This window comes from Panthera onca, chromosome X, assembly GCF_046562875.1.
Source record: "Panthera onca isolate mPanOnc1 chromosome X, mPanOnc1 haplotype 2, whole genome shotgun sequence".
Classification (NCBI taxonomy): Eukaryota; Metazoa; Chordata; class Mammalia; order Carnivora; family Felidae; genus Panthera; species Panthera onca.
In genome coordinates this window covers 111,935,932-111,958,836 of record NC_138357.1, presented here as the reverse complement: position 1 = coordinate 111,958,836, position 22,905 = coordinate 111,935,932, and the positions used below count along the sequence as shown (strand labels likewise).

General features: G+C 41.6%; 1 protein-coding gene across 2 annotated transcripts in view; it reads right to left on the bottom strand.

The window, feature by feature from the left end:
• Positions 1-6,105: 6,105 nt before the first annotated feature.
• SMPX (small muscle protein X-linked) overlaps positions 6,106-22,905 on the bottom strand; it is a 54,257-nt gene continuing 37,457 nt past the window's right edge. For both annotated transcript variants that reach the window (XM_081792447.1, XM_081792448.1), the window contains exon 5: positions 6,106-6,510. The gene's annotated coding sequence lies outside the window, so the exon portion shown is untranslated. The remainder of the gene's footprint in view (positions 6,511-22,905) is intronic.

Sequence of the window (22,905 nt, the reverse complement as noted above, 5' to 3'; positions counted from 1 at the left end):
TAGCTCTCCATTTGCTCATCAGATACAGCCCTCACTGTCACCCTCAAACAGAGTCTTTGCAATTCTTCTTTGTAAGTGTCTGGGTGAGGGACTCCACAATACAGCGTTCTTTCCTCCAGTAGTGCCTGGCTCTGTGCTGGATTAAGACACATTGCCTATTGATTTGGCCGTAGTTTTAGTTTTGAAAACACATGCAGCATTGTAAGTGACCATTACCCTAATAGAGCAGCCAGGATTTCAGTGCAAATCGATATGAGTTCAGAGACCATGCTCCTGTGTGCAGAACTGTGGAGCTGGTCCAGGAAAGCAGGAGTGCTGCTCAGAGCTGCTCTGTGGGCTGTGGCTGTGTTAATCTCACTGGAGGAAGGAGAGCAAATAAGGGATTAAGAAAGGGCCAGTGCCTGAGTCACCCCAGGGCAGTTCCAGGTCACATGTATAAGACTATGTGACATTTAGATGTCTCGGGTCACCTCAAGCCAGATTATCTTTTAGTCCTTGCTTGGCTCCCCACACGCACTTGGAAGCTCTCATGCATCCTCCTTGCCCTTCAGAAAAAAAATAGATGATGAGTGTTCGATTGTGTACAAAACAGATAGGCTTCCCCAGCTCAGCCAGACCCCTGGGAAGCCACAGAATCTTCTTCAGTGACCTGACTACCAGGCTCTAGAAGCAAATGCTCTCTCTCTTGGTCTCTCATGTCCTTTTTCTCATTCTCTGTCTCTCCCTCCTTCCCTCCTACACACCTTTCTCTTTACTACTTCTTAAGCAGCAAGAAAGCTCTGAAGTTTAAAAGCACATCCTTTGGACATGTCTTTGGGTAAAGTCATGTGACTCCAGGCTGCCCCTCAGACATTCTTTGCAGCTCCCAGCTCTCTCACCCACCCTCCTTGCATTTGGGTCTCTCAGTACATCAGTTATCAGGTTGAATGGGTCAAGTCTCCTGAGGAAGAATCAGTTGTCCTAAAAATCTGATTCCCAGAACCATAGCAAGTGATTTCAGCTTATTTACTGGGATCAAAAGTTGGCAAATAACCATGATGTCTGAGGACAAGAGACTGTTACATAATCATCCTTTGGCAGAGACAATGAGGTCACATGTTTGCCTGTCTAATCACTGATCGGGGACATGTTTGATTGCAGATAATGTGCTCGCTGGCCCACAACTTAATTACTGAGTGTCTGAATCAACGAAGCTTTCAGATGTAGGTCTTGCCTAATGGTGCATCTGTTAGAGATCATTGCCTTTGCTCAGCCTCTAAACAAAAGGTCTGGGGGATACAATGGGTCATTGCCAGCACTGTTCTCGATGACCTCTCATTGAAAAGTATGCCAGTTCCCACAGTTTATTTTCCAAGCCAGCAATAGGCATTATTGTTTATACCCAGGGCCAAATGGAAGGAATGACTCCGGGGTGGCAGATATTGGTAAAGCCTCTGGTGGAAGCACACTCTCCAAGGAAATTAATGCCACAGTCATTTCAGTATATCTGCAGGCAGAGTCCACTTATCCAGATGGGAAGTTTCCAGAGCACAGAGAGGAGAGAGTTCCTTTCCCAGCTGGTAAAGAAAATATATTGGGAAAAGTCTGGGGAAATAAGCAATAAGCAAAGTAGGGCCAAAATGTTGACTCTGTGGTTTGGTGTCCCAGCAGTTGACCAGGATCTAACTGCAGAGTTTGGAGACCAGTGGGTCTCACTAAGGGACATCCCTCCTGGCTTTTTCCTCCTTCTAGATTTCCCACTCCATGTGTGTAGGGTTTACCTGGATTACAAATGGCGCCCCCCTTCCCCCTCCTTGGCCATCATTATCATAACCACAATGCCTGGCAATGACTTAAAGATTTGGAAAAAAATAAATTTGGGGTGGGGGGGGTTTTGGTGTTTTTTGTTTGTTTGCAATTTAAGGAGTCTTGGTCTGTGCACAATTATGTAATCACTAGGCCCATTTCCTTGCCTGCAAATGTAAGTAAATGCAGCATGCCATGTTAAAGAGATTATAATAAAGTTGGATTCACTCAGATTTTAGAATGCCAACCAAACGCCTAATTTCCAATACTGAGCAGAAATATCCATGCCCTCATGGGTGTTGAGCCCCCTAGGAGTTGAGATCTTTTCTTTAGTTTTTTCAAATGTTTATCATCTCCCACTTAATTCAGGAAAGCTCATCTCAGGCTGGGTGAGGAGGGTGAGGATTGCCTGAACCCAGGAATCTTTCTCTGTGTGGTCAGAGCCAGAAGGCACAGTATAAAATAAAACCAAAAACAAAAAAAGAAAAAAATGGGGCACCTGGGTGGCTCAGTCGGTTAAGCGTCTGACTTGGGCTCAGGACATGATCTCATGGTAGGTTTGAGCCCCGTGTCCAGCTCTGTGCTGAGAGCTCAGACCCAGGAGCCCGCTTCGGATTCTGTGTCTCCCCCTCTCTCTGCCCCTCCCTGACTCACGCTCTCTCTCTCTCAAAAATAAATAAAAAGATTAAAAAAATGTTTTAAACCCCTGTAAGTACAAAACCTCCCCTGCCTTTTAAAAAATGTTTTAATGTTTATTTATGAGAGACAGAGACATAGCACAAGTGGGAGAGAGGCAGAGAGAGACACAGAATCCAAAGCAGGCTCCAGGCTCTGAGCTGTCAGTGCAGAGTCTGACGTGGGGTTCGAACTCATAAGCAGAGTGATCATGACCTGAGCCAAAGTTGGATGCTTAACTGACTGAGCCACCCAGGCACCCCTTTTTTCCCACTTAACTAAAGCCTGCCATGAGCTGTAAGGCAGTGTGGCTTGTGTGAGTGCATGGATTGAACTGTGTGTTTCAGAATGTTTCTGAACAAATTCCTCCAGGACCCTGTTTTGTCTAGTGCACCATAGATGCATGAGCAATATTTAAAAGGAGGAATAGTTTCCGGAGAAGCCTAGAATTCTCATTTTGTATGTCTAGAGACTATAAGCAACCCATACTGGGATAAATTCCTGCCTGCATATCCCCCTTCACCCCAGGCACCATTGTTCCACCCAACTCAAGATCACATATGAAAATTAGATTTTAGAGTGCAGACCTTCTTTTGCTTTGCAACTCATCTGCAGGCATCTGAAGCCCAAGAGGAAAGCCCCCTTACCCTGTGGAATCCATGTCTTGAATGTATCCTCACTGAACCAGGGAAAGAGCTGGTCATAAAAAAGAGCCTTGTTATCTAATGGTGCAGTCTCTCCTAGTCAAGGGTGGAACTGAATTATTTTGCACAGAAGTCAAATGTTATGAGAGTGATTTTTCTCCTTTAATAAACAAGTATGGGGTTGAGGGATATGAGGCCAAGTGCATCCCAGAATCTGAAAATGATTACTTAATTGAGGTTGTTTTTCTTTCTCTGAAGAACACCTTTAGGTGATTGTGTTGTTACCACTGTATTCTTATTTTACAGCTGAATTCCTTCTTTTATAATCAGTGTATATATATTTTTTGACAGTATGATTTGCCTTCAGTGCAGAATCTAATCAGATTTGGTCATTTGCTTTGAGCAGAAAATGAACTCAGTGCATAAACTTGAAGGGTTTTGTTCACCTAGCAACATGCTGGTAGAGGTCATGTTCTCCCCAAGTGGTTGTTCTGTGTGGGGCTTGTTGAATGAATACACAGTTGTGTCTGAATGGGATGTTAATATATCCTCTCCTTTAGAGAAATTTCATTAATGGTATATGAGGCAAGGAACTAGCTGTGGACCACATCGATGCCTACATTCAGAGAGAGGTTAAAATCCCAAAGGAACATCAATTACCAGGTTAAATGCTGTTTCTATCTCAAGTTGATTACAAAGCCCTGGGATAATGCCACACACCCTCCAGGGGAACCAGTTGTAATTGATCAACCTGTGGTCCTTGAATCCAGATGAGCCCTCTTCTCATTCCTCATGAAACCTTCCCATGTCTTATCTCAGAGCGGGGAGCCCTGATTCTAGGTCAGCCCAAGAATGTAAGTGTGGTAGCTTCATGGGATGGTACATCCAGATTAGTACTGTTCCTTATCAAAAATGAGAGGCTTTTTGTAAATCCTCTGTTCTAGTTAGAAATAAGGGATTCATTTGAGTCATTATCATCCCCCATACCCTGGGCCTAACTTTTAAAATTCTACTACTGTCATTCATCTATTCAGGAAGTAACCTTGGAAGCAAAGCTAATTACCTTCCAATCTGTGCTCTTAAAATATAAAGATCCTAAAAAATGATTTGTTGAGAGGATTTTGGAGAGCCTTGCGTGTCCCAGATGGCTTCTGCTCCAAAGGAGATGGTTTTCAGGTGTCTCACACAGTCCTGAACCCTGTGGGGTTTTCTCTTTCATCACTCAAACACAGTATTGAAGTATCAGAAAATCCCATATGGGGATGGAGTGGGGAGAGGGGATGTGAGAGAGGGTTTCTAGCAAGGTGATATTCTGGGAGAATGTGCGCTCCTCCCAGCACTTAGCTTAGAGCCTGCCACCAAGAGTAGGCAGCCAGGCAGTGTGGGCAGGGCTGCCGAGATCACACTGGGGCATCCCCACCTATTAGCAGAACACCTGACATTTGTACCATGTAGAGTGCTGGCACTGAAAATGCTGTTCTACCTTATGCTTTACTTTAATTGCTCAAACTGATGTCATGTCTGGTTTTGTTCTCTCTCCTAATGAACCTTCAACTACTTGTATCTTGTTTCTTCCACATGGAAAAGTTGCATAATAATTGGTTGTTTACAAACAAGATATATAAGGCTCTTCCAAATATGAATTGTTAAAGAGCCATTTAGCATGAGGCTTGTGAATATTTTTAAATACCTTCATTGAAAGTAAATGCTGTCTTTTCTTATATGTGCTGTCCAATGAATGATAGAATGTGGAACTTGCTAAATCCCAAATACAGTGAATTTGAGCCTTAACAAAATAAAACACATAGTAAATTAAAAGCTGTCAACAAATCCATTGAATTTGATGACTCTGGTCTGTATTATGCTACACATTTGACTTGGGAGACTGCAGGAAAGTATGAAGACAATTTTTATAACATACAACCAGAATGTAATTTTGAAACAAACATGGATCATTTATATATAAACAAAGGGAATACTGAGGCTAAAAAAAAAAAAAACCCTTCCCAACTACCCTAATTAGGAAGGAGTGGAATTGCCCAAGGCAACACAATGCCACATTATTTAGGACCTGTTCTGCTAACAGGATTAAGCTGGCAGGTTTTGTTCTGACTGATAGTCTCCTCCTATGCATCTATATTAGACTTAGATCACCAGGCTAAACCACAGCCCAGGGACAGGTGCCTTTTCAGGAAAACCTAAACTCATCAGGCCCTCCTGAATCTATAGCCAGTCACGTGTTTGTGCACAATTGTCCTGCTTTTAGAAACTGATCTCTAAGAAACAGGAAAGCTAAAGACTAATTTTTGCTTGGGATGTTTAGAAGAACGTCTGATTTTTTTTTTTTTTAATGAGAGGCACTGAAGCGAGGAAAATTTCATGATGCTGGGGTCTCTGTATACCCGGTAGGTGACACACTTGCCTTTAAAACATTGTGGTTTCCAGAACCTGGTTCCTCAAACCTTCACACTGTGATGTTGCCCTGGTATCTGTGAAGATCAGAAGGCTCTGGAGGGACATGAGTAACTCTTTGGTTTATGATGGTGTTGACCACTGATTAAGTTTCATAGGGACTATCTTAGCAGCAGGAGATAGGTTTCATCTTTCTTTGGACAACTAAGATATGACCTGCCCCTTCTCTTTTGTTCTGATCCTTCTGCTTTATTTTGTTGTGCCTTTTAATGAACTCTTTCCCTCCTGAACAAAGGGAATTTCTGAGCCTCTATGGAAGTAAAATGCATTCAACATAAAGGTCATCCTTGGAGGAGGAATATCAACAATGCCCAGTTCCTAGGGCAGTATTTAACTTCATTTGCAGTGATCAGTCAGCCATAATTTTACCCATGGTACCTGGTTACTCAGAAGAAGAAACCCCCTCTTAAGCAATGTGGGATTTGGTTGGTTCTTATATCTCATTTCTCTCCATGTGGCAGAATATGTAGCTATCTGAAAGTATGAAAATTAATTTAGTCTAGATTCACATTTTACATTTACTCAAGTATTTGAACTCATAAAAAGTTTATTGATATAATTGAGGACGTGAAGAACTAAAATACATTCCCCAAACTGACCAAAATAGTGTGTGAAGTAGTTTAGAGAACTTCCGATGGAAATCATTGTTATTCATATTGCCCTATCCCTCTCAGTAAATCCTGCTCTTCCTTAAAACCACACCATCCAGTTGGTGAATTCTTGAGCTGATTTGCTCTGCAAGGTGCCAAACATGAAGATAAAGTAAGAAGTGCAGCCAACTAGAAGGAAGAGATATAAATGTACAAAGAAGACATTTCTGCTAGAGTCTCAGGCATTCAGGAGGTTCATAATCTTCATACAAATATATAAAATCTTTTCATGAGCTATTTTCATTTGAATCCATTCTCTTTCTCTTCAATTCTTCACATCAAACCTGCAAAATAAAAACCAAAGGAAGAGTTAGTTTTGTTTTCATGGTTATATTTAGGGATAACTTGAAAATCAATATGTTAGGTACAAGTCAAGATTGAAGACCTTATTTTCACTTGGAAACTTCATCTCTTGATTCCATGAATGTAAAATGAACTATGAGTAGAAGCTGTGACGATCAACTTTAGCTCTAGTGATTTAAGTAATTCCAAACTAAATTAGGATGGCTTACCTCTGAAATGATTAGAATATAAGGCTAACCTTACATTTATGACTTGAAGACCTTTGGTCTCTGTGGTAAATTTGCAATCGTGTATCCAATTTTACACCCCTGCCTACTTCCATTGCCATGTAACTTTTTTGTTTCCTACTATTGTGGGTGGGGTATAATTCCTCATGTCTGAGTTTGGCTGTGAGACTTGCTTCAACCAACAGAATGAGGCAGAATGGTCTGCCAGTTATGACCCTGGGCCTCAAGAGGTATCACATGTTTTTGTTAACTCTCTTGCATGTCTGCCATTGGCCTGCCTACTTATCCCAGGAAAAGGATAAGAAACATGTGCAGTTGAGACACCCCAGCTAACATGCCCCAACAAAGCCCCATCTAGCACAGAGCCCCAGCTAATAGAGGTGCATAAGTGATCCCAACCTAAATGAGCCACAAACATATGAGCCAGTATAATGAATGATTTTGTTCTAACCCATTGGATTTTGGTGGGTGCAGCAATAGATCATGGATGTGGTGCCATTTCTTTTAAAATCTCTTGTAATGTAGAGATCTTTGGACATTATTTACACATTTGTTTTTCATTATTCCTGGGTGTCATACCTTGTGATTTTATGTGAATAGGTTGCATCTTTTTTAACAAATAAAATGCTACTTTTTTTTTTTTAATTGTCAATGGCTGGAGAAAGAAAACTCCACAAACAAGGCTCTGCCACTGCTGTGACAGACACTATGGCTTGGTGCTCTCGCTTTCTCTCTCTCTTTCTCTTTCTCTTTTTTTTTTAATTTTTAAAAATGTTTTATTTATCTTTGAGAGAGTGTGTGTGAGCAGGGGAGGGAAATAAAGAGGTGGGGACAGAGGATCTGAAGGAGGCTCTGTGCTGACAGCAGAGAACCCGATACTGGGCTCAGACTCACAAACTATGAGATCATGACCTGAGTCAAAGTCGGAAGCTCAACCAGCTGAGCCACCCAGTCACCCACCGGCTTGTCTCTCTCTGTATCCATTCTCAACTACCTTCACCCTTGTTTTTTCTCTACTACAAAGGCTGATAGGCAAATACTCTACCTCCCAGTCTCTCTTAAAACTAGAGGCAGCTGTGGGACCCAGTCATGGACAATGAGCCCTGAGGAGAATTCTATAGCAGAGGTCTATTTTTTTTCTTTTCAAATTTTTATTTAAATTCTAGTTAGCTAACATACAGTGGAATGGATTCAATGATGAATTCAATGATGCATCACTTACATACAATACCCAGTGCTCATCACAAGTGCCCTCCTTAGTATGCATCACCCATATAACCCATCTCCCCCCCCCCCAACCTCTCTCCATCAACCCTCAATTTGTTCTCTATCATTAAGAGACTCTTAGGGTTTGTTTCCCTCTGTCTTTCCCCCCCCCCACCCATACATTCATCTGTTTTGTTTCTTAAATTCCACATATGAGTGAAATCATATGGCTGACTTATTTTGCTTAGCATAATACTCTCTAGCTCCATCCATGTCGTTGCAAATGGCAAGATTTCATTGTTTTTAATGGCTGAGTAATATTCCATTATATATATATATATATATATATATATATATATATATATATATATATATATATATATCACGCACGCACACACCCCACATCTTCTTTATCCATTCATCAGTCAGTGGACATTTGGGCTTTCTGCACAGTTCGGCTATTGTTGAAAATGCTGCTATAAACATCAGGGTTCATGTACCCCTTCGAATCTGTAGTTTTGTATCCTTTGGATAAATACCTAGTAGTGCAATTGCTGGATTGTAGGGTAGATCTACTTTAACTTTTTGAGGACCCTCCACACTGTTCTCCAGAGTGGCTGTACCAGTTTGCATTCCCACCAGCAGTGCAAGAGGGTATCTCTTTCTCCTGTAGCAGAGGCCTTTTAGAAAGCTTTGCTTTCTGGTGTTTTTTCTTAGAGCCTGTCATGTCATTTAACGCTTATAGCATCACCGTGATGCACTCTCTGTTTACATGGGCACCCCTTGTTCTATTGTGCTTCACTTTATTGCACTTTGCTGATACTGCATTGTTTACAAATTGAAGGTTTGTGGCAACCCTACGCTGAGCAGGTCTATCAGCACCATTTTTCCAACAGTGTTTGCTCACTTCGTGTCTCTGTCTCACTTTGGTAATTCTCACAATACTTCGGGCTTTTTCATTATTATATTTGTTACGGTGATCTGTGACCAATGACCTTTGATGATACTATCGTAATTGTTTTGGGGTGCCACATACTGTTCCCATGTAGGATGGCAAACTTAATGTTGGGTGTGTTCTGATTGCTGCACTGACTGGTTGTTCCCCCATCTCTCTCCTCGGGCCTCCCTATTCCCTAAGACATGGCAATATTGAAATTAGGCCAGTTAATAACCCTACAGTGGCCTCTAACTGTTAAAGGGAAGGGAAGAGTCATGTGATGCAGCAGTCTTCACTGTTGTCTTACTTTGAGAAATTGCCACAGCCACCCCAACCTTCGGTAGCCCTGCCCTGATCTGTCAGCAGCCCTCAACACGGAGGCAAGACCAGCAAAAAGATGGTGACGCTGAAAGTTCAGATGATGGTTAGCAGTTTTTTAGTAATAATGTGTTTTATTTAAGGCAGGTATGTCATTTTTTATATATATAACATTGCTCACTTAATAGACTACAGAATAGTGTAAACATTACTTTTATAAGCACTGGGAAACCAAAAAATTCATTTCAGTCGCTTTATTGCAGTGGTCTGGAACCAAAGCCACAATGTCTCCAAGGTATGCCTATACTCGTTGTCCAGATGAAATACAGAGAGGTCAGAAGTCAAAAGTAGCTCAAAGTCTCATAGCTGGTGAATAGAAAAGCTGGGATTCGAACTCAGGTGTTTTGACCCCAGAGCTGTTTCCACTCCACTAACAGCTGTTTCCACTCCACTAATGGGAAATTCATTTTGTTGGCCAGCAAAACTCCCAGCCTCATCTGGGCCTTCCAGCCAGTCTGTATCTAACCCCTTTCCCTCACACGCCCCACACTCTGAGTTTGCTGGACCCTCACTGCTTCTGTAATGTGAGAAGAGCTGTCAGGCCTCACCCTCTGTGCTTATAACTTTTGACTAAAGTCCCTCCCCGTGACTCTCCGCATTAACACGCTGCACTGTAATTATCTGTTATATGCGCCCTCTCTCCTCTCATGTCGTTCCCACGTAGCTGTCCTGCCACTAGGCTGTGACCTCTAGGAGCGTATGAACATGTCCTATTCATTTTTACATCCCACTGCCTATCATGGCCCCTGACACAGAGCAGGGGGCCTGCTGACTGACCAGTGGGACCACTGGGGAAGTGAGAGCAGGAAGAGAACTGGAGTTGGAGTTACAGCCAAAGCCACCTTCTTCAGTGCGAGGCAGCAGGAAAGAGTGAGGGGGGACACACTAAACCAGAAGTGTTGATTTGATGTGCTACATCCCCATGGTGCTGTCACATCTGCCCTCAGCCCCAATGTGGTACACTCAAGCCATGTGATTACTGTGGTGACCGTGCTGGGTGACATATGGCCAGTCTTTCTGGCTAAGTGAGAGGCCCATGACAATCTGCCCTTGAAGCTGAGACATTCCTCCAGCTTCTCTGAGCAGCATGGAAGGGGTGATGAGTCATAGCAAATTGTCACTGAAGCATGTTCCATGAGGTGTGATTTCTCTCCAAGAAGTGTCCAGACCGTGAAGTGCCATCTGCAACCCAGAAATGGGAACCATTTCTGTAACAGACTCGATATGGACTTTGACCATCACATACATGTCCCAGGTGCCTGAAATTATGGCTGTACTTCTCAGTATAGGATGAGCCATTTGCAATGATCCTTCAGTGAGTATTTAAAAGCCCTAAGGCACCCCTCATGACTGGGTTCAGCTGGTAGACCTCTGTCTTTGGGACAGTTTTGGAAACATAGGGAAATGTTGACCCAGTTTTCCCAAATAACACTTGGCCCTGTAAGATGGCCATATGATATAGAGAAACAAATGTCTGGAGTTCTTTATGCAACACTATTCTCAGGTGAACTGTGCTCTTCCCCTTCACTTAGTGTGCCTGCAAGCCATGGGAAGCATGGGGAACCTGGTGGAAGAAGGGCCCCTATGCCCAAACCATTGGCCTGTGCTTCATAGGGGAATGGAGAAGGAGCTGATGGCGGTGGTGTCCTTTTTGACCTCCTATTATGTGCCACTTTACACAATTAGTTCATTTAATCTACAGTGTGAACTTGATTCTTCCTTGTAGAAGGAGCCAGGCAGGAGGCAGCAGATAGAGCAGAGAGGAGTTATGGCAGCTGTCCTTCTGCAGACCACCCTGTCCTCTCCCACCCCCCAGCTTTCCCTCTCCCTCCCAGGTCCCAATGGAATCCAAGAGGACCCAGCAATCCTGGACACAGGACACTGCTCATAGCTGAGGTCACATATGGTTCTTCCAGCACTGCAAAGCCTCCAAAGGACCAGAGTCTCCATCCTTAGCCTTCTGGGCCTCAGTGTGTTCTTGGGGTACCTGTCGGTTACCAGAATACAAGAATGCAGGAATTCAGAGACCTGGGGTCAGGGCTCAATTTTAGAAATGGGAACAATGGGAAAGGATCCAGAGCTAAAATTGCCCATGCTGCAAAGCACACTTGTTTGTCGAGTTGTTGGAATGCAAGTGTGTTGGGCGGTATCCCAGGCCACACTGCTTTGCTGCCTAGACAACAGCTGTCAGCTATTCTCCTGTGTCCTGTTCTCCTATAGGGGACACTTGTGAGAATGATGGGGAATATGAGGCATTCTGCTGAACAGTCACTCGCCAGGTATCCCACACTCCTTTTGTACTTAAATCAAAAAGACACAGAGTCACCACTTCTAGTTTATATTTGGGAAAGACATACCTTGGCTGGTACAGGGGTGCTACACCAAATACCTTCCTTGTGTCACCTTAAGTCTGGGCTGAGGAGCATGTGATGTTTACACGTTGCCATGACCCATTTATAGCTCTGTTAGTCATAGTGGCTGTGGCCCCTCATACATCATTTATGAAACGGAGTCCACTCAACACTTGTCTGCATTTAGTCCTTTAACCACACACTCAGTGCCTGTGCAATGATTACTTCCTCCTGCGTGGTGCTAAATCATAGAGCCATAAACACAGTGACACTCAAAAGTAGTCAAGAGAAAGGTGTATCTCACATTCTGTCTGGTTCCATGTGCAGGGGGTAGCCATGCACCCAGAGAAAACTAGCTGAAGCTTTGGAATTGGTCAGAGGGCATTGGCAGGGCCCTCCAGAGTTAATGAAGCACATTCACACACACTGTATCATGTAAATGACAGCACGGAGAGGAGGCAGTGCAAGCTATAATCATGGCTCCTACAGAACCTCCCACACCAGGGTCAGGGAAACAAGAGGAAGTGCACAGCCTGGAATTGCACTCAAGTGAACTCCAAACCCACAGTTCTCATTAAAAGAAACAAAACTCTAAATAAAAACTTTAAAAACTTTTTTCTTAAACCATGAAACATCCACCCAAATTGGCTTTTGTGCATCATGAAGCTTTTGGTGGATAAAGTGAAATTTGAAATCTTTCTACCAATAGCTATTAGAAGCAGGGAATATGAGAAAAAGCACAAAGAATAGGACATTTTTTTTTTTTAATTCTGCACCTAAAATCCAGATACAGATAGTGTTCTGTGCTTGACGTGGAAAGTTTGAGTAAGGAAAAGGCAAATTGCATGTCCAGGTCAAATCTCATTAAAACAAGCTCAGAAGGTTTTATTTTAATCCTATTGTACTGCGAATTTGTTGTATTAGGTAATCAAGCCAGAGTCGAGGGCCTGGGACAGCAGCTGAGACAACAATGAATTTGGGGAGATCTTAGTGGAGAAAAGGGCATCATCCAAGACTAGTCACCACTGACAGCTCCTGGTTTTGTGGTCAATTTCTCTCCATCTACCAGAGCACAGACCTCCCTATTTCAAAAGGAGCCAGTGACTTCACTGGAGAAAGCTGACCCAAGACTTCCCACACAAAACAGAACTCACAAACATCAAAGGTAGACAAAGTGATAAAACAAAATGGAGTAGACTACTGTCTCATCCAAGAGATTCTCCAAGTTTCCAAAGATGGCGAAACCCTTCTGTGTTGTTCAGGCCTGAGCATTCAAGGCCTATAGACAATGGTGCTTACATCAGAAATATCCAGCATCCTCTTAGAAGTATCTGGCAACTGTCTGTAGCAGTCACAGGTTCTGCAACATCCAAATGGTAAACCAATTTCTTGACATAAAGTTAACAGAATCTGTAAAATAAATATAGGCCTCTCTGTCTCTCACCCATAAGGCATCCTGGAAAACACATTGCCATTGAGATCACCTTAGAGCTGACTGACTTTGTTTTTACAGTAACAATGATGGTACCAAGAGGTCCAAAGATTCAGTATTCAAATAAAAATATGGCTTTTGATGTACCATCAGGCAAAGAGAGAACTACAAAGCTTTAAAACTATTTTTGAAGATGAACAGAACTAGAATTTTAGTATTGCTTCTCATTTTAGAAATTAGGAAGTTAAAATCCAGATACATTGACTTGCTTGTCTAAGGTCACACAACTAGTTAATGGCCAGTCCAGGATTTAAAACCTTTCTGGAGCTCTTTCCCCTATGCTAGCTAACCCCTTTTTCAAAACCTGTATAAAATGGGCACAAGTAATCTGTACATATTGACAGTATCCGAGTCGCCTTGCCTGTCTGTGGTGTATCAGTAATTTGACTTAAACATTCTTGTACTTGTTCTAATGGACACCAAAATTTAACTTAAAAATATTTCTTGCCATCTCAGAATTTAGCAGGATTTCTTTCTAATATTTTTTGTAGAGTAAACGCACAAATCTTAAGTGAACAACTTGATGAATTTTTTAATTTATGTACATAGCATGTATGGCTTTTATTTTTACATAGATTTTATTTTTTTAATTTAAATTTAAATTAATAATATATAGTATATATAGCTTTTAAATACTACTGTATATGCCAGCATATCCTCAAGGGTTGGTTGGTTGGTTGGTTGGTTGGTTGGTTGGTGGGTTTGAGAAATAGCAGCTCCAAGAGACAATGAAGTTTCACTTTTGAAAGAAAAGGAGGGGAGGGGAAAAAAAAAAGAAACTTTCCATGGTCAGATAAATGGAGAAATACTGGGTTAAACAAAGATAAACCATTTTCTAAGTTTTAGGGCTCCTTGGAGCTTTATTTTTTTAATGTTTGTTTATCTCTGAGACAGAGAGAGACAGAGCACGAACGGGGGAGGGGCAGAGAGAGAGGGATACACAGAGTCAGAAGCAGGGTCCAGGCTCTGAGCTGTCAGCACAGAGCCCGACATGGAGCTTGAACCCACAAACAGTGAGATTATGACCTGAGCCAAAGTTGAAGGCTTAGCCACCTGAGCCACCCAGGCACCCCTAGGGCTCCTCAGAGCTCTAAATATACAGATGCATATTGTGTGTTTTGGATTATGGGGATGACACCATGTAGCATTTTCAAAATTTACCTTATTACTGAACCATTTTTCCAGTTTCTACTATTTGTATTCTTTTTTCATTAATTATTCATTATATAACAAATAGTGTCTGTAGTATTTCATCAGGTGGATTCACCAAAGTTTACTTAATCATAATCCTGTTAATGGGCATTTGTGTTTTTAATCAATTTTGCTATTGTAAATGAATAAAACTTTTCCCACATGAACATCTTCTTTAGGATGCCTTCCATCAAGGCCCAACTGAGTTGGGGGAGATAGAAATTCAGTGGCTGGAACTTTTCCATTTAGTAAGCCCCACACCCTGTGTAGGCTAGCGGAGTGCCTTCTCTACAGAAGACACTATCTATTGAGGGAATGAGCAAGGGCCTGTTCCATGATCATTTTCCCATTCATCTTTGTGAATATTGTAAAAAGAAAATTGGTAACTCTTTCCATTGAGCATCCCTTTGATTACTAGTCAGGCTGCACATTTTCTCATGCTTCTCTAATTATACATCCACTTTTGTGAATTGTGAGTTCATTTCCTTTATCTATTAAGGTGTTAGTGTTTTGCTTCCCAATTTTCACAGGCTCTTTATATAATTGCACATTTCATGCAAAACAATTTTCCTGATAGAGTTTGCTGTTTAATGTTTGGAACTTTTTCAAGTACAGACATTTTTTTAAATTAGCAAGAGTTTGAGATATGATTCTGATGGCTCTTCTTTTTTTAATTAAAGGGGTTTAAAAAAAATTTTTTAGTATACTTGACATGCAATGTTACAGTAGCCTCAGGTGTACAACATGTGATTTGATAAGTTTACACATTATGCTGTGCTCACCGCAAGTGTACCTGCCATCTGTCACCATACAACACCATTACAATATCACTGACTATATGGCTTTTACGTCTTTAAAAAGCTATCTGGGGAAGCTTAAGCCAATGCCTTCATTTTTTCTCCAAATCATTCCAACCATGATTTCAAGTTAGTTACGGCCAAATCCTACATTTTTAATGTTTATTTTTGAGAGAGAGAGAGAGAGAGAGAGAGAGAGAGAGAGAGAGAGAGAGAGAGAGAGAGAAAGCGTGAGCAGGTCAGGGGCAGAGAGAGAGGGAGACACAGAATCGGAAGCAGACTCCAGGCTCTGAGCTTTCAGCACAGAGCCCAATATGGGGCTCGAATCCACGAACCACAAGATCATGACCTGAGCTGAAGTTGGACGCTTAACCGACAGAGCCACCCAGATGCCGCAAATTGACCTTTCAAAACTATCATCAAAGGACCTTCATTTTATCATCTGAAAAGTGATAATAAGTCAAAAAAGAAGGATGTTCATGGAAAGGAAAGAAGCATCACTCTGGAGATGTGAGGACTTGCTTACAGGCTTTTTACAGGAGTAATTTACAGGAGTAATTTTACTCCCAAAATTGTAGGGCAGGTTGTTCTTAAACTATCCACAACAAGAAACATAAACTTGGCTGCACATTAGAATCACCTGGAGAGTTTTAAAAAATCCCAAGGCCCAGGCTGCCCCAGACCAATGACTTCAGAGTCTCTGGGGGTGAGATCAGTATTTTTTAAAGCTCCCCAAGGCCTCTTACGTGCAGGTAGGGTTGACAACCACTGGCCTAGAAGGGCTTCTCAGACTTTAATGCCCATAGGAAGCACCTAGGGATCTTGTTAAACTGCAGATTCTGACTCAGGAGCTCTGGGGTAGAGCCTAAGTTGTGCATTTCTAGCAACCTTCCAAGAGATGCTATTGCATTTGGTCCGTGGACCACACTTTGAGAATCAAGGGCCTAAAGGAGTCATTCACAGTGTGTGGGGTGGTATTTTGCTCCTCCCCATGGACATTTGGCAATATTTAGAGACATTTTGGTTATTACAACCAGGAGGAGGGGATGCCACTGGTATTTGGTGGGTAGAGGCCAGGGATGCTGTAAGCATCCTATAGGGCCTGGGACAGCCCACACCCCCAAAGAATTATCCAGCCCAAATGTGAATATTGCTGAGGTTGAGAAATGCTTCTGTGAAAGAAAATGATCCCAAACTGAGCTGGGACAGCTGTGTGCTCTAGTGTGATGAACGGTCTCTTCTGGGGCATTTGTGATAAAACATATGAATGATTTTCTGATCAACTTTGATTAGATTAATGGCCCCTTCTTGGAAATTAGATTTACCTGCCTCACTAAATTAGCCTTGTAGCAGAGTTTAATGACAACATCTACCTTGTCTAACAATGTTACCTAACCACATTTTTTTCCTATTCCAAGTTTTTGAACTCACTTTTTGAAGCCTCTTTTAGCAACTTTTTGTTGTTTTATTGAATCATAGTTGACACCCAGCGTTACATTAGTTTCAGGTGTACAACATAGTGATTCAGCAAGTCTGTATGATATGCTGTGCTCACAAGTATAGCTACTGTCTTTCACCACGTATTACTATTACAGTACCATTGAATGTGTTCCCTTGTGCTGCACCTTTCGTCTCCATGACTTATACATTCCATAATTGGAAGCCTGTATCTCTCATTCCCCCTTTTTAAAAGCAACTTTGAAATAAAGTGTTCACGTATACTTGCAATCAATTCACCAGAGAAAATGCTTTAACAGCCTTTGCCTTGCCAGCCTCCAAACTGGTTCCCAGGTGGGACCCTGTCTATATGTTCAACTAATGTTTACTGAGCGCCTAGTGTGGAAACATTTTAACGCAGACTCTGCCTTCAGATCCCGGCTCTCCTGCTTCCCAGCTGTGCTACCTTGGGCAAGTGTTCTTTTGAAGTACAGGAAACTAACAGTATGAAGCTTGTAGGGTTGTTGGGAGCATTACTTAATAAAGCATTTACCAGAGTGCCTCCCATATAGCAAAAAACAAAAACAAAAACAAAACACAACTTACAAGTCCCACAAAAAGCTTATGTCAACACATCCCTTCCTCCACCTCTGCCTTCCAAGCAAGATTCAGTATTTGTCATCTTGGCTTGAACCTGTTTGTGGTGTTGACAGCTGGTGGAGGTCTAAAGGGCTGGAGTGTAGAATTGAAAGGAGTAAACTGACTCAAAATTATACGAAAAAAAGAAGGGCTGGGGCAACCAGTGGATAGCTGGGTTTTAGGTAAATAATGAGATATTTGGGGTAAGAAGTCTCCGGGGTGAAGGAATCTTGGGCTGATAATGAATCAAGAGACTTTTGGGGTAGTGTTACTATGTGTTTTACAATGTAAATCTTTCTTAGATGAAGATTTGCATTCATTTTTGAGGCCGTTTTTGGAAATCAATTTAGGTTTCTTTTGGATGTGGCTTGGTGGTTAAATGGTCTTAAATGCCTGGCTTAAGTTTGGTTACATCATATGTCAGAAAATGTATTAGGCACTGTGGGCACACTAGTGGACAAGTGACAAGTTACCCCCTTCAAGGAATTGAACATCTAGAACGAAAGTCAGACAATAAAATAAATGACAGCTGCTGTGGGTGCTGTTGTGGGTGCTATCCCGTTAAGAGGCCATGGACATTCCAGAAAGTGTATTTAAACTGAGACTGCATGAGGGGTGGGAGTGAACCAGCTAATGGGTAGGGGAGGAGAGAAAGACTTGCAAAGAAAATTCTCAGCATGTGTAAAAGACCTCGTGTCAGCGTGGCACCTCCATGGACTGGGAGAAGTTCACTAGGGTTAGAGAAGGAATGCCCTGAAGGGGCAGAAATGCAAGATGGGGAAAAATTGGTGAGTGTGAGCCAGTTAATGCAGGCTCCTGGGGTAATGGGGAGCCACTGAAGGATGTTCAGCAGGGCAGTGACATTATCACTTTTGTTTTTGAAAGGTCTTGACTGCAGGGCTCTGGCAACTACAAACAAGTGAGAAAAGGCTTTGAGAAGGGAAGTGCACAGGTCACTTTGACAGCTGTGGGCCATTAATGCTCCAATTGTTCAGTGAGGTCACCTGTGTGACAGCAACAAGCATAGTGGATGAATGGAGTTTGCATACCTTCTTTCAAGGTGAAGAGAGGGATCAAACATATCAGAACCTCCTACCAATTGTCCAAGGGCTCTCGCCTGAGGATTGAGAAAGGAGGTCCTTCAGTATGCGCAAATGCCCAAGAACTCCTCAGTAAAGCACTTCAGCTCCAGATATCAGACTTCCATCAAGGGCTTAGGAAAATTCCCATGGGCCACACAAGCATTTCTTAGAGAACTAAATAGGAAACAAATAGCAAGTGACCACAGACTGCTGGGCGGGCAGTGGGAACTCATACTGAGCTCTCACCTGTCGGTTCACAGTATTTTGTGGGCAAGGAAGAATCTGAACTTAAATAGAGCAGAAATGGACAGTCTCTCCAATCCCATGGCTTAATTTATTGAATACGGGAAATAAGCCTTGGGAGGGAGACAGATCCGCTTCTAACGATTTAACCATTAATACACCCTGCTATAAATGGAACTCAGGAGAGAAGGTAGCGTGGCAGAGGGCAAACGAGTGGGCCCCATTAGACAAAATAGGTCAAGCAGGGAGAAAGCCATCGTGTCTCCTGACAATTACATTGATCAGAGATGACAGGCCTTGTCGGTTTTTAACTGACTGAAAAGGGATAGAGAATAAGGAAGAGGTTTCTTTCTTATTGCTGCCTTTCTTAGGAGATGGCTATTTCAAAGAGGATCCTGAAGAGAAAAGAACTGATAATATTGATCAGTTCTGAGTCTTGCGGTTAAAAATCTTTGTGTGTATATGTGTGTTTTCAGAAACATAAGTTTTTACAGAAAAAAATTCTGTGATTTTCCTAGGGAGTCCTTGTGGCCAGATCACTGTCTTTTATCTGGGATTAGTGAAACCCAAACTCCTAAGGAGGGTGGCCTTGCCAATGCTTTGATTTTTGGTGATACTCTGATTTTTTTTTCTTATTTATTGTCTTCTTTTTTCTTGTTTTCACCCTCAGAAATCAAAAGAAAGAGCAGGAAAACCATCACAATATGGGAACAAGCTGAGGAGAGAGAAGAGCATGCAAAAAGGTAAAATTTATCCCTCAAACACTGGATTCTCTTCTGGATTTGTCTTCCCTTAGAGGTTCTGCTTTTTTCTCCCTCCTTCTGTAGCACTTCCTCCCTAATGACCCAACAAAATGAAGAAAAACCTTTCCTGAGTGCTCAGAGTATGCACTTTGCTTACACGTTGTCTGGTTTCTGAAGGCTTCTTCTGTTAAAAAAAACATCAGGGAAACTGGCTTCACATTTGGAAATAATCTTTCTAATCTTCCCAAAGATAAACAACATTTGGTGTTTTAAATAAATACAAGAAAGTGTGGGTGGTGAGGATCACTGGGGTTGAAAGAAAAACAAATATTGAAATGTTTAGGCTATGTGACTTTGGGCAAACCTCACTTCTCTGGACCTCAGTGTTCTGTTTTTTTTTTTTTTTAAAGGTGATATTGTAGGCATCCTCCCAGATGGCTCCCAGTGAGTCTTGCCTTCTGGTATTCATACCCGTGTATAGTCCCCTTCACACCAAATAGGGCTAACTTGGGTAATCAGGAGAACATTACAGAAATTACAGAATGTAACTTCTAAGGCTAGCTCATAAAAGCCACTGCATGTTGTACTTTTGCTCCCTCTTGGATCACTTGCTCTGGGAGAAGCCAGCCACCATATTGTGAGGGCACCCAAGTAGCCTAGTGGTGAGGTCTACATGGGAAGGCACCAATGCCTCCTGATAACAGTCAGCACCCATTAACCAGTGGCATGAATGCACTGTCTTGAAAGTGGATCTTTCAGCCTTAGTCAAGGCTTTAGATGACTGTAGTCCCAGCTGACGTCTTGACTGTAACTGCACAAGGGACCCCAGGCTGGAACCACCCAGCTCAATCACTGCTGAATTCTTGACCCACAGAAACTCTGAGATAATATTTATTATTGTTTTAAGCTGCTGGGTTTGGGGAAATTTGTTACACAGCAATAGGTAAGACAGTTGTTCAACAGCCAAATGATGGAAAGAGCCAAAATGTCCATCAACTGATGAATGGATAAAGAAGATGTGGTATATAGATACAATAGAATCTTACTCAGCTATAAAAAAGGAATGAAATCTTGCCATTTGCAATGATGTGGGTGGAACTAGAGAGGATTATGCTAAGTGAAAAAAGCCAGAAAAAGACAAATACCATATGGTTTCACTCATATGTGGAATTTAAGAAACAAGACAAACAAACATGGGAAAAAAGAGAGGCAAACCAAGAAATACTCTCTTAATTATAAGGAACAAACTGATGGCTACCAGAGGGGAGGTGGGTGGGGGGATGGGTGAAATAGGTGATGTGGATTAAGGAGGGCACTTGTCAAGATGAGCGCTGGATGTTGTATATAAGTGTTGAATCACTAAATTCTACACCTGAAACTATTACACTGTATGTTCATGAACTTGAATTTAAATAAAAACTTTATATAAAATTTAAATTAAAAACTGGAATTTAAATAAAAAATATATATATACATATATATACACACATATATACATATATATATATACACACACATATATATATATACATATATGTATATATATATACGTATATATATATACACACACATATATATATATACATATATGTATATATATATACGTATATATGTATGTGTGTGTATATATGTATATATGTGTGTATATATATATGTGTGTGTGTATATATATATGTGTGTGTGTGTGTATATATATATATATATATATATATATATGTATATATTTTTTTTTTACAATTGCTGTAAGCCAAGCCCAGCTCTTATATTTTATGTGTCAATAAATAGGTGTTACTGGTCGGAATCATGAAAAAAATGGCATTTATGTCAAAAACCAGTTCCTTAGCCACAGGGTAGGAACATATTGCTTTGGGCATTTCTGAAATGGTGGATAGCCAGACATTAGAGATCTGGCATCCTGAGAACTCATGGATTCAACTTTGCAGGAGCAGGCCAACATAGTTGACTGATCTTGAACCAAAGCTTACAGTGCAACACTTCAGCACTCAGCAGTTAGTACTTTGCATATCATACTAAAAATATAACCCACTTATATTATGTTTATACCCAAAGGTAGAACTAGTTAAAAGAAACTCCAATGGAATGGGACTTACTTGGACTCTCAATGAGTCACTCCAAAGGGTGCGACTTGAATTATTTGGAGGGGACAACAGCCCTGACAGTTTTTAGAGTGAGGTGGATTGGGATAGAGATAAAAAGTTGCTGAGTTCGTTGTTAAACCCAAGTCACTCTCCAGGGTAGGGGACATATCTGGAAAACAGGGAGTATAGAGAGGACCTACTAGACTTGGTTGGACTAAGTGACACGGATGGTCCCCTACCTATTAGAGTATGACTTTACGTATTGCTAGCTAAATACATCACAACACTGACAAGGCACAGCATACTCACTAGTGGGGACCAGAGAGTCTTCAGCCCCTACTAAGCTCAATATGTCTATTGTTCTGGACTCCTCTGGCATTCTGGATAACAATATCTCTTCCCCATGTGCTATCCCAAACAGAGGCTGTGGCTCACTATTGGACCACCCTATGAATAAGTGTATATCTATGCTACATGGCTTTTCAAGAATGCTTAGCTATTTCCCACATTTAGGGACTTTCATACCAGCAACCTTGACATTCAACCAAAGGAACACTTTTCTAAGCAAGAAACATGTCAGTTTGGTTTGTCCTGGGAGGAATGATAAACATTCTCTAACTCAGTCCTTCTGACCCAAACTGCGTGTTATACTCATCTTAGGATCTTGTGAAACATACCCCTCCCTCAAAGAATTATTTGGTCAGAGGTGGGTCTCAGGTAAGTCCTGGTGATCCGAGTGTGCAGTCTGCACCTACAACCACAGGTCTAGCTGTATCCAGCAATTCACTGCTGCCTGACTCCAAGACTATGATAACTAGAATAAAAACAAAGTGATTCCCACCGAAAGCTCAAGGCTGGACAACTCTGTTGTTCAGAAACTGGCTTCAGTTCTTATGCCACAATATTTGGGAAAAGCTATGCAACTGCCAATCAATCAGCCAAGTAGCTGTGATCCTGGTCCTGTCTTGTATTAGACTTGAAAAATGTTCAAATTTAGAACCTCTTTTGTGTTTTCCTTCCAATCCCTAGATATCCATAACAGTATGCTTGAATAAAGAGTATCAAATCCGGCTTTTTTGTCTCTGCATATATTTGAAACATGGCAAGGCCTTCCTGAGAAATATTTCTACAGAGATTAGAAAAATGATTTTTCTTCTTTCTTCCAAATCATTGCATCCAGGGATCTCTTTGTGTATTTCTTACAACTGTGTGTGAATCTAGAATGATTTCAAAATAAAAAGTTTAAAAAGAAAACCAGGTGGTAAAGTGTATTTGGCCTATGGGCCCTAGTTTGCCAACCCTTGGATTGTAACAGTGTCAGAACTTAATAAACAATTACATAAATTAATGTTGAATCAGTAAGGTTAAGTGACTAGCAGGTAAGTTGATGCCACTGGCAGAATTCCTCATCTGTTATATTAGGAATGTCCTTCTTAAGTTACACAGCACATTTCACCTCTATGGAGCTTACCCTATCTGCCACATGGAGAGTTAGCATGGGGTAATGGGTTGAGATTCAGACATCCTGGGGTGCCTGGATGGCTCAGTTGGTTA